Source organism: Anguilla rostrata, chromosome 4 (assembly GCF_018555375.3).
Source record: "Anguilla rostrata isolate EN2019 chromosome 4, ASM1855537v3, whole genome shotgun sequence".
Lineage (NCBI taxonomy): Eukaryota > Metazoa > Chordata > Actinopteri > Anguilliformes > Anguillidae > Anguilla > Anguilla rostrata.
In genome coordinates, this window is record NC_057936.1 from 39097576 (window position 1) to 39110671 (window position 13096).

Sequence of the window (13096 nt, forward strand, 5' to 3'; positions counted from 1 at the left end):
TGAGCAATGTTTTAGCTTTCAATTCTAAAAAAATATTGATCTTTAACACTGATTCTCTATCGTGTATTAAAAATTTGGCAAAAATCTTTCCTTGAGATCCTTAAAAATCTTCAGATATCACTTGGCGGTCCCCACCCTGTTGGGGGGGATCTGAAAATGTACTGCTGAAGACTGCTGAAAAAAAGTCTACTCCAAACGGTATTCATGGCATTTCTAAACATGTTGAAAAAAACCCACTCAAAACACATTTTCCCCTAAATTTCACCCTCCTATCATTCAAATATTTTCATGTAACTAGGTTTATCTACAACTAGGTGGGTGGGGGGTGGGAATTTATATATATTTAAAAAAAAAAAAAAAAAAAAAAAAAAAAGGGGTACAATTCACACTTTTTGCAAAGTTATACCTATTGTAGCTCTCTTGCAGGAATGTTGTAAAGCGCTTGTCTCTGAGTTTTGTAATGCACTTGTTGTAAGTCGCTCTGGATAAGAGCGTCTGCTAAGAACCTATAATGTAATGTAATGTAATGTAAATAATTGGGAGTTTAGATTATCCAACATGTCTCTGGTATTTCTTCAACTGGCCTCTTATTTATTTCTGTACTTGAGAATGCTAATGCTCTTCATTGGTCTATTGTCTGTAAATGTGTTCTTTGAATTTCCTTTTGTGTTTTGCAAATGTGCTTTGCACTTGTGTCTGATCCTCCCCAAGTCATGCTCAGTTAATATCATCCACTAAATAAAATAAATGATGATACTAATATCTAACAGTAGTGCATACTGCTGGTTCAGGATAGTGGAGAAGCTATATTTTTTCTCTCTTTCACATACTATTTTAAAGCACATTAATTTACCAAATGTGAGTCCCCATTCCCATTCATCACATAGAGTGATCCTGCTCACTTATTAAATGCATAAAAAGTAATTTCACTTCAGTCATTTCTTGCCTTACATTACTCTGTAATTAGACTTTTGTAAAGTGGATGCATTTGAAAAGGTCTTCAGTGCACATTAGTTTCTGTTATAATTTCATGACAATGGCATACTGTGACATATTGTAGCCTGTGTAAATCTGGATAAGATTGTCTGCTAAATGCGGAACTTCAGTGTAATTTAGTGGTGTGACTTTTCTTTTAATAATTTAAACTTTTTTTAAAATCATGTAGGTCACCTGAGAACTCCAATATTTTCTCTCATGACCATGAAAGTCAGTTGGGAATATGAAGGATTTTGTGGCCAATCGGACACGTAGGAGAATGTCTAACCCCCCCTACTCTTTTCAGGATTTCAGTTTTAAGTCTCCTCCCAAAGACGGATGCTGGACATGCAGCTGTGTCTGGAAGCCTTTAGTGCAAGTTGCTTTTAGTGCAAGTTATTATCAGGAACAGATGTTAGGATCAGCACAGCTGTGCTTATATGGTATGGTCAATCTGAAGTTCATCCTGTCATAGCAGAGAGCCAGGCTGGCAGTATTGAGGGGTTAAGCATGTCAGACAGATGCTGGTGTCTAACTGGCCAGGAAAGCGTTGTGGCCACCTCATAACTCAGTGAACAGGGGCACTATTTTAAAATGTCAAATGGACCAGAAAATAGAATGCTCTCCCTCCATGGCTCAAGGTTTGATGTCCTAAATGTGGTAGAGCAGTGTAGGGCCATTAATTTATAATTCAGTGGAATTCTTGGATGGGTCCCAGATGAACCCAGTCAGCAAAGGGAGGAAGGCGGTACCATGCCCACCAATATTCCATTACAAGGCAAGCGCACACGTGCACGTGCACACACACACACACACACATACACAAGAGAGAGAGAGTTGAATATCTGCTTTATTTGGTTGTAAGAAACCAGCCAAGATCATTGATGTTACCAGTCCCCCCACACACCCACCAGTGCTCCAAAAACTCAGCTGGTGTTCATTTTCATGCTAGTAATGGATGAAACCAAATTAAACAGGATGGCTCTACATTTACGACATATGTGTGGTCCCAGGGTTTTCAGAAATGTTTGATAAGCACTGAAAAAAATAGAATAAAATAAAAGAGAAGGAAAAGATCGGAAACCAAAAATATCCTACCTATATTTCCAAACACAATCAGTTAATTTAACACTTCATCATCACTGTGCTATTTACCTTGTATTTGTAAAGTCAACAAACGCTGTGGCGCATTTGCTGTCAGACCTTCCTGTAATGTGAAGGGAATTGCTGAAGATATATGGCTTGTAAGAGCATTGGCACTCCTAGTTCCAGAGCTGTGCATGCCTCAGCTCCCAGGTACTGTTTTCACATGGGGGATCAATGGCTGTCTCTGTATCTGTTAGCTATTGCTGAACTACATCTGAAAATCAGACTAGATGTTGTGCTTGAAAGGCTTCTGTTGAATGGATGAGAAATGATCTGCTCTCATACTCACACTCACATGCAGCGCCCACTAACATGCACAGATACAGCTGCACATGGGCACGGTAACACGTGTGTTAATCTACACATGCACAAACACATATACTGTATCCACATACATGCTCATTCGCACACATCTATACCGTTCAACTTGTTCTGTCTGGTCACATACAAATGTAGCTGTTTCCTACAGTACAAGCTTAGGTGTTAACATTTAGGCTTGTGTTATTCCTGCCATCAGACATTAAGCACTCCTCCGCCAAGTTTGAGAAAAGGAGTTTCTGCTTCGCGTTTCTTTGAAAAAAAAAACACTTTCCCTTCAGTCGTATTGTTCCGTTTGTGGTGAAATTATTGAAAATTGCATTCCATCCATTCATCCAGTAATTAAAATAAATGTGATCCGGGCAGAAGTGTGGAGAAGGATATAATTTTTGTGTTATTAGATTAGATCTTCACCCAGCTCTGCGATGCACTCGTGTACAGGGAGCCTGTAGATCAGATCCCTTCAGCTCCTGTGAGTCTGAAAGCCATGGACATGGACTGCAGAACAAGGCACCTACCTTCCTTAATGGTAGAAATTGCACTAAGTATGATTTTTCCAAAAATGATTTCTCTCCTGCCACTATTACTACTCCTATTCCTCCTCTTACTACTGCTACTACTCTTGCTACTACTGCTACTACTACTACTAATAATAATAATAATAATTGCTACTCATGACATCATGCATCCTTCCTGGATTATACTGTAACAAGCGCGAACCCGCAATAGCTGCAACTGCACATGTGCATGCATCCATGTGTGCATGCATCCATGCACACACCCTCACACAAACACGTGACCTCTTCTTTGGCTGATGACCAACCTTTCTTTAAAATCTTGTGCAAATCTGTGAATCCATTCGGGAGTTATATGCCTTTTTGTGATAGGCCCCGCCCATCACAACACCCGTCTTGGTCAATCGGTTTGAAAGTTACTCATCTCTACCTTCGGTCATGACCAACCTTCATGCCAAATTTCAGCCCCCTGGGGCGAAAACTGTGGCCGCTACGGGGTGAGACACTTTTGTGGACCAACTGACCAACCGACCGACAGACAGAGCTATAGACCTGCGGTCGCAGCTAATAAACACCAGTGAGGTAATAATCCTTATCAGTTCCTGCTCTGTTTTATTTTCCCAGCAGCCCTTTAGGCATCTCAGATCTCTTTCGCTCCGTTTCCGGCGCGTGCGCGGCCTCACGCAGCGCTAAAGCCCCGCGCGGCGGCGCGGCGGAGCGGCACGCCGGTGCAGCAGCTGAGGCCGACAGCTGCACAGTCTGCCGGGGACTTAATTACAGCTCCCGCGCTGAAGGAACTATTTACCACGATTACTGTCCGTGATGCAGTGCTCCATTAGCGGGCCAGCGCGCGGCCGCTCGCCTCCGCTCTCCTCAGCCTAATCTGTTTCTCCTTCCGTCTGCTCACGGACCGGCAAAACTCTGAGCCTTGCGCAATAGGCTGGATTTCAATCAAAGGGTGTCCTTGTCTGACCCCTCAACCCGCTGCTCCAAGTCTTTTCACAGCGGCAGAACTTTAGCCGCCGACCCCCCCCCCCCACCCTCAACTCATTTTTTTAAGCAGAAGATTAGAATTCATGCTTTGGGAAGATACAAGGCTTTCCTTTCCATGGATATTTTGTGGAGAAACACAAGACGTTGGTGAAGCTGTCCCAGCTATCGTGCTGCAGCGCAGTGTACTGGGCTCCATAGGCACACCCATTTGAGGTCACAGGAGAGTAGCAAACCTGGACAACAGGGGGTGGATGGGGGGCATATGGGGCCACAGGTGGCAAGAAGTGGGGCGAATGGGTGGGTAAGAGGGGGTGTGGTTACTTCCTGCAATGATGTATCACAAGCTTGGGGCAGGGCCTCCGGAGGTAGGCAGTCAGTGTATTACATTATTACATTACAGGCATTTGGCAGACGCTCTTATCCAGAGCGACGTACAACAAAGTGTATAACCATAACCAGGAACAAGTATGACGAAACCCCTAGAGAGAAGTACCGGTCCAAGTGCAGGGAACAACCGCATAGTTCAACTTGGACCCTGAAGGTTAAACTGATTAACACTAACAACGAGAACGGCAACAACACAGTCTATGGAAAAAATACAAGTAGTAGTTAAGAGTAAATGCACCTAAGTCACCTACGAAACAGCTGCCTAGTTACAACCCTAAGCTTACAGTCATTTACAGGGGGGTAGGGAGGGATGGGGAGAGGTGCAGCCTGAAGAGGTGAGTCTTCAGTCGTCATTTGAAATGGGTCATTGTCTCAGCTGTTCTGACCTCCACAGGGAGGTCATTCCACCATCGTGGGGCCAGAACAGACAGGCGATGTGTTCTGGAAGTGCAGGTGCGAAGAGGGGGAGGTGCTAGGCGTCCTGAGGTAGCAGAACGGAGGGATCTGGCTGGCATGTAGGGTTTGAATATCTGGTGGAGGTATGCTGGGGCTGATCCCTTGACTGCCTGGTATGCTAGGACCAATGTTTTAAATTTGATGTGAGCTATAACAGGCAGCCAGTGGAGGGTAGTGAGCAGGGGAGTGACGTGGGAGTGTCTGGGTTGAAGACCAGACGAGCCGCAGCATTCTGAATGAGTTGCAGGGTTCTGGTGGCAGATGCCGGTAGTCCAGCCTGAAGAGTGTAGTTCTTGCTGTTGGTCCTATAGCATGAGTGTGCATTCAGTATAGCTGGATAGCATTGTTAAGTACATACATATACACAAGGTACATACATTATACATGGAAATGACAAAATTACGCAGATACATTCATGCACAAACACACAGACCTACATGCAGCCGTTCGGTCATAAATGAGAGCAGAGAAGATAAACGTACACATGTGTAGACACAGAGACACACACGCTCATTCACAAGCATGCACGCACACATGCATGCAGGCACACACACACACATACACGCATGCACAAAGGCATTTGTCCTTCATACCAGAAAGCCTTGTCCTATCTGTCATACTGTTAGTGCACACTGTTCTTTGTCCAATGAAATACAAGCATTTCAGCTGGAATAAATTGTGATGCCCACGAGCTCCATTCAGATCCCAGATGCAGTCACCGTCTCCTCGCTTCTTCCCCCGCCAACTTCCGTGCTTCTATAGATTTTCTTTCCCCTTTTCATCCTTTCTCTCTGGCGGAGCTCAGAGCCTGGCCCGGCCCCCTCTCTCTGATCTCCCATCACCCCTGCCTCCTGTAATCACAGACTAATTAGCCCATCGCAGGAGCCGTGCTAATTGAGGTAATGATTATCGTAACCGTAGATCACAGACTGCGATCGCGGGGTTATCTGCGCTCGCGGTTAAGCTCGCCGAAGTCCTGGCGAGAGGTAATTGGCTTTGTTCTCAGCACAACCCCCCCCCCCCCAACCCACCCCTTCCCCCCCGCCCCATAACGCCAACGTGGAAAGATGTCAATCATGAAGTCCTGGGTTTTTGCAGTTGGAGACAGGCTGTAAAATGGTAAAGGGAACAAAGTGTGCTGATCTGTTATGTTGCATTTCAAGCAAAAAGATGCTTCATATCTGCCGATATGTCACACACACCACTGTGTGTCAGGCTCACACTCATTGCAAAAAAGCAGGAAGGGGCTGTTGAGGGTTACTAAAGCCTGTTCCCTTCATGTGCATAAGAAAGCCAGCCATTTCCCCCAGGCAAGGTTCATTCACTGAGTCCAACCGAAGCAGTTTGTGAATGTAGTCGTGTGTGAAGAGGCACTGTTATATGGTGGTGCCATCAGGTATGACTCCTTGCACACCTGTTGAAGAGTGACAGTCCTGAGATCATTGCTCATGAACATGTTACAGGGTCTTACACCTGACAGTTTCTTCTCACACCGGTAAAAAGGTGACTTTCTGTGGGACACTGCTACAGAGCATGCCCACTTCCTGGCCTTGTGTCTTTGTATACCTTATTGTGTATTCCTTGTGCCCACTGCTACTCATACCCACACAGCCACTCATACACAAACACACACACACGGACACACAGCCACTCATACACACACACATGCACACACACACACACACACACACGGACACACAGCCACTCATACACACACACACACACAAACACACACACACGGACACACAGCCACTCATACACACACACATGCACACACACACACACACACACACACGGACACACAGCCACTCATACACACACACACACACACACACATACTCTCTCTCATTTATAAACTGATGTAAGGTGTGCTACTTGCAGTCGGATCGGATTTTCAAAGTTTTTCTGCGCATTCTTCCTGTGCATCAGAGCACTGGCATACAGCAGTGGAATCAGGCCTGCACAGCGCTTACTTGCTTTATGCAAATTACATCATTTTGATATCATACGTGAGGGAAATGGTCATGTGGATTTACACACAGTTTACCTGTGCGGTTTTCTTGTTACCATCTTTTAAATGTAATATTATCATAAGTGTACATAAAACTAGTGAGGAAGGATTCAACCACAGATAAAAAAAGATGAAAATTGATAAATCGACTGCTTAAAATAAGTCTCAACAACAACGGTGACTGTGGAGTTGGTGTAACACTATCGCAATATCATTGCAAGAATTAGTTGTTACACCAGCTCTAATGTAAGCACCATATGAATCACTCTGGGTGATTCATGTGGTGCTTAGATTAAACTCAATGTACCTACAGGAAATGCTTTTTGATCTGAAGAGCATGCTGTTTAAAAGAGGATTCTTGTGAAGTGGTGCAAAAGAATAAATGAAGCCAGAAAAAAGGTATCAAAAGCAAAGTGGATTTTTTAAAGGTAGGGAGCAGGGCTGCCATATGTTTAAAACATGGGTGCAATAAAGAACAGTGTGTCCTTATTTCCCCCCCAAAGTAAATGGAATAAAACGCGTGCTCCAAGGGACACACAGGTGGTTGTTTCGACAAAACTGTTTTGATGTCTGCCTCTCCCCCGTGGGGAATTAACGAGCAATTGCCAACCCCAAGATGTTCACATGTATATATTTTTTGTGAGCAGAATTTTCTGGCTTGTAATAGTGCCGGTATAAACTGGGAGCTGTGGTTTTGGGAGCAGAGGAGAGTCCCCAGTCGCGAATGCATCATGTCCCCCTGAGAAAGCCTCACGCCGCCAGATGTGAAATTCTCGCCCAGACGTTTGCTCGAGTGCAGGACTGCAATTTTGCACACCTTCAGCCTTGAAATCAGCTTTCCTGTCTGTGCGCACGAGTCCAGCGTCTCCACAGAGGCTAGTCCTTGCATTCAGATGGTCTGTGCAGTGTTCCTCTCAGCTTGTTTCAGTGAATCTGTCAGGACCAATGAAAGGTCGTGGCAAGCAATAGAACACACAGGTCTAGGTTTATGAACCTGCAGTGGCAAACTCAATTGGTGTGTTCTTTTGGACTTACAATTTCTCCTTTTTCTGGGTTGAGTGCATGTAATATATTTGTCATTACTGGATAATTAAACTTGACAAATTATTTTATCATTCAGTAAACATGCAGTAAATTTGTTGTAAATAGCTAGTAAATATATTTCCACTTGTAGTACTTTAGCCAGGAAATACAGTAACTGAAGTTTGAAAGAGTAGATAGCATTGCTTGAACCAGATTAGTAAATGGAAACTGCACAATCTGAACAATAACTGAACATAATTTCTCCTTACAAGCCAGTTACTCATTTATTCAAGTCTGTTACTCATTTATCTCACTGTGTTTACTAATTCACAACCTTAGTCATTCTTAAATAATCGTAAATAAAGATTTACCTGTTAGCTTAATATGCTGCTAAATTTACTAGACATTATGTGCTTGTTGGAAAATGTTGTATGAATAAAATGCATTGCTATTATTGTCATTGGTTGTAGTAATAGCAGTGGTCATGATAGTTATCCATCCAGCCATCCATTATCTACAGTATACACGCTTATCCTTGTCAGGGTTGGAGGGGATGCTGGAGCCTATCCCAGCGTGCACAAGGCGAAAGGCAAGACACACAAACCATTCATTCATTCATTCATACCATTCAATCACACACTCATACCTATTTAGAGTCTCCAGTTAGCCTACCTGCATGTGTTTGGACTTTGGGAGAAAACAGGAGTTCCCGGTGGAAATCCATGCGGACACGAGGAGAACATGCAAACTCCACTCAGACAGGCCCAGGCTGGGATTTGAACCCAGGACCTTCTTGCTGTGAGGCGACAGTGCTACACACTGATAGTTATGGTTTATTATCATTATTGTCATTGGTTGCAGTAATAACAGTGGTACTTGTAGATTTTTTAAATTATAATAATAATTATTATTATTAAATAGACCCAATGTGAAGGCATTCTTTTTTGCTTTGTACATATTGTAATTCATGACTATAATTGAATGGCAGTCCATTTATTATTCCTCTCTGTACCAAGCCCCCCGCAGTACCGCAGGCAATCATGGGCCCCTACGGTGCCTCTACCTTATTACTGCCATGTTACATCAGCTCAGATGGAAAGCACCCGCTGAGATGTGAAAGAACAGCAGCCCTGGATCGGTCAAGGTGACAACACAGCGCTCCGTTCGACTGGCCTTTCTCAGTTCTCACACGAGCAGTCACCACAGGGGTTCCGCAAACTGGCCGATACTGTCTTCCGCATGGCATAGTTTTCAGCATTAACTCTGAGTTTATATGAGTCTGAATTGGATCAGGTGGGCTGTGTTGGAGTTATGTTTACTCTGAGCTGGTTAAACACAGGGCACTGGTGCAGTGGGTAGCACTGTTGCCTCACTGTTGCTTGGGCCTTTCTGAGTGGAGTTTGGATGTTCTCCCCATGTCCGTGTGGGTTTCCTCCGGTTTCCAGAGCAAAAACATGCAGGTAGGCTGATTGGAGAATCTAAATTGCCCATTGATATGAGCGTGGGAATTAATGGTGTGTGTGCCCTGCGATAGATTGGTGGCCAGTCTAGGGTGTATTCCTGCCTCTCGCCCAATGCATTCTGGGATAGGCTCCAGCAACCCCCGCAACCCTGCCCAGGATAAGCAGGTATAGATAGTGGATGGATGGATGGATGGTTTTTGTTTAATTAATATGTTTAAAATAAAAAAGGCTCTATGTTTATATCAATATTTCAGAGGTTCGATAAACTTTGTATCTTAATGGGGTTTATGGGGACAAATATATTCATCTCACAAATAAAGTTGGATGTATTAACTATTTGCTACTGCTCATGAAATGTTTAGGTCCGGCTTTCCTTGTGCCTGAAGCATAATGTCTTTGTGTTGATGGTAAATGGTGTTTAGTTTATCGTAGTGTATGTTGTTTTTTACTGTCCTATCTCTTGGAACAATCACCCTGGATACTATTTTGTGCAGAAATTCTGTAAGAAGTGGTCTTCACCAATATGCAGCATACAGTGCAGTGCATAAAGTCCTCTCCTTAACAGAAAGGAACCATCAGATAGAATATAAACTCACACTCTTCATTAGTGTGATTTTGTTGAACATATAGGTATGCTGTAGCCTATGTTAATATGCACATTAAATGGTGTGCTGTTTCATATAGCTGCTCTGATTTAATCTCTGTATTGTTTCTGTCACTGTTTTTTTACATGCATCCTCAATTAATGTACAGTTGATTTTTGCTGTAGCAGATGAGTCCTGTGCTCATTATCCCTATGCCACTTTCCGGACAGTTCCGCCACCTGCTACAGCAATGCAGATGAGGGCAGCATGGCTGAGGTTGTTTTGCTGGTAAATAAAGCTTTGCTTTATCGAACCACAGCACAGTTGGGTATTTCTGTAAATATGTCAAAGGCATATCTACTTAGTGCAAGGGAAACAGGCCTACCCACCGCTGAGCCGAAATCTCACTTTCTGCACAGCGGCCTCTGGCAAATCGCACAGCATAAAGCGATATACATTAAGACAGTTAATGGCAGTCACAGCAGGTATGCAGTAAAAAAAACCCACATTATTCTTCGCTTATATAAACGTTTCTCTTTTCCTTTCCACTTGATTTGCTCCAGCTGTTTGTGCACTGTCTGGTTGGCCACAAAAATCCCCCAAGAGTAGTGCCAAGGTGCGGTCCATCCAACCGCTCGCATCCATGAATAATAACATTTACCCGTGGCTGGCGAACATGCCGGTTGCAAAGGTGTGCAGATTTCTTCATTTAACTAGAGGGGAGGGAATCTTGCAGACATTCTAGACCTGGCCTGGAAAAATTCCCAAACTCCCAGCCTAAAAAAATAAGATTTTTTCTGACTGATTGAAATGATGTTAGTCTGCGGGCTTCTCTATATTTAATATATTTTTTAAGTATTTATTTATTTAAACTATGCAAAATTGCTGACTTGATAAATATTTGTAAGTTCAAATAAAGCACTGCCGGACATTGTTTATTTATTTTACAAAAGAATATTAAAAAAGAGAGATTACGCATATTCATTACAGCAAACATCATTCGTCAAAGCAAGTCGAGGATCTTGCAGCATCTGATCAGTCTGTCCAAATAATGCCTTGTATGATAATGTATTCAGCTGCTCATACATTGCACCCATGGGCTGTTTACAATAGCTCATGCTTTGTCAAACAAGCAGTCATGTATTCATTGATGTAATTTAAGACCCAACATTTTCGAACAACCTGGACTACTCTGTAATTTATATATGGAAGGCCTGAATGACAAAATCAGGCACATGCTGGCTTTTGCTAATTTCTGCTGTTAATTTGAGCAGCACATTATCTGCTTTACATTATGCTAAAATTATCCATGCTTAATAAAGCATTAATAACATAATTAAAGTGCCTTGTAAATGCATCATTTCTTGTTCAACATTAATAAACGCTGGTGAATATGATACTTGGAAGGAAGCTAAGCTTCCAGAATGAGAAATCCCACTGTTGCTATGGTATTGTATTTCCATCACAAACCTACCTCAGGTTGTGTCCTTCTTAATTATGTTAACTAACATTAATTCATGTCAAATAACCTTCCATGATGCAGTTTTCTATGCAATGTAATCCGTAAACCATTCACTTAAATTTTTTAGAAAAGAACCGTAATCTAAAGTATTACCAATTTAATGATTAATCCTCATTAATAGCTGAAACAGAATTGTTCCTAACACAGCAAACATTGGAAATAAATAGTTCATGAGGTTGGGTAAACCTCAAATTTGATTTCAATTTGTGACACCTGCATTTTTTAGGTTTTCTCAATTGAACTTTTTAAGGTTCATTCAAATGAATGTTTGTCAGCGCTGGTCTGTATCACAGACAAGGATACAGACCTGCACTTATCACTATATTATACAATTAGGTGTCCTCCATAGGTAGGTGTCCTCTGCCACAGTGTCCTCATTCAATGTAATCTGTAATCTTATGCTTTCATATTCTACAGGAGATACTTCTCTATGATATAGGCCTGCTCTGAAAAAAATGTTAATTTGAATTAATCTTTGAAGTATACAAGAGAACAGGCAGTGGGTTGCTGAAGCAACAACACTAATACGTATTCAAGAGAACAGGCAGTGGGTTGCTGAAGCAACAACATTAATATGTATGCAAGAGAACAGGCAGTGGGTTGCTGAAGCAAACCAACTAATTAATGTGTATGTAGCTTGCATATACAGTGCTGATACTGATACAGAGTACATATGCCCCCTATTGGACTCAAATGTACTCTGGAAACCCTGAGTTTCCAGACTCATATGCTACAGTGCACCAGACATAGACCTTATGTCTTCATATTGCTCATAGTTCATGTGCCGACTCTTCCCCAAGAGGTTGAATATCCCTACTTGTATTGTTTGGTTGCCTTCATTGTTCTCTCTCTCTCCAGTGCAATTGCCACAAACTGCAACAAATTAATTTAGTGCTGTCAATGGATTCTAGAAGGTGTTTCTGTGGAGAGATGGAGTTTTCAGTGTTTTATAGTTTGTTTTTCCCCCTGCTTGATGGGTCAGCTGCAGTTGACTGGCTCAGGGCACCTGCGGGGGCTGGAGCCGGAATGGTTGAAGACAAGTTTAGTTTGCTTTAATGAGCTTTGTAATTGGAGGAACGGTAAATAGTTTCCTCTGCTGTTATCACAAGGCTAATGATGTCTGCAGTTCCATTCAATTAGAAAGGGACAGGGTCACTAAAAGCCTAGCACTTAAAAAGGCTCAGCGGCTTCACCTCATGTATATCCAGAGTATTACGTTTGCGGGTTTGCTTTAATTAAGACACAAGCCACGGTCTGTCTCAGTACATCCTCTGGTCTGGTCATTCTTCATCTTTCGGCTAATTAAGAAGTTGCTTGTTGTTGTAGTAGTTTTTTGTAATTGTTTGGAACAAGGACCTGAGCAAGAGCTCTTCAGTGTTATTTTTCAGATTTCATTTTAATTTCGGAGTTGTTTGAATAGCCCTACACTCGAAAGATGAGAAAACAAAACCAAGGTACAAAACATATTGGAACTAATTGGTTTTGCCTGTTTGACCACTCCAAATAGTAAACGCTGTGAAACTAAACTTTTTTCTCCCTTACATATGTTCAGATCCAATCTTCTGCACTTAAGAGAAAATGTCAGTATGACCTGCAGTTGGAGACAGGTTAATGAATTTGATATTGTTAATATACCATGCAATATAAAAGAAAACATCTCAGTCTGCTGCCTATTGGAAATGGAATGGAGATCATACGCACTG

General features: G+C 42.5%; 1 protein-coding gene across 1 annotated transcript in view; it reads left to right on the forward strand.

The window, feature by feature from the left end:
• dpp6a (dipeptidyl-peptidase 6a) overlaps window positions 1-13096 on the forward strand; it is a 189050-nt gene that overhangs the window by 82509 nt on the left and 93445 nt on the right. The gene's annotated exons all lie outside the window — the stretch shown is intronic.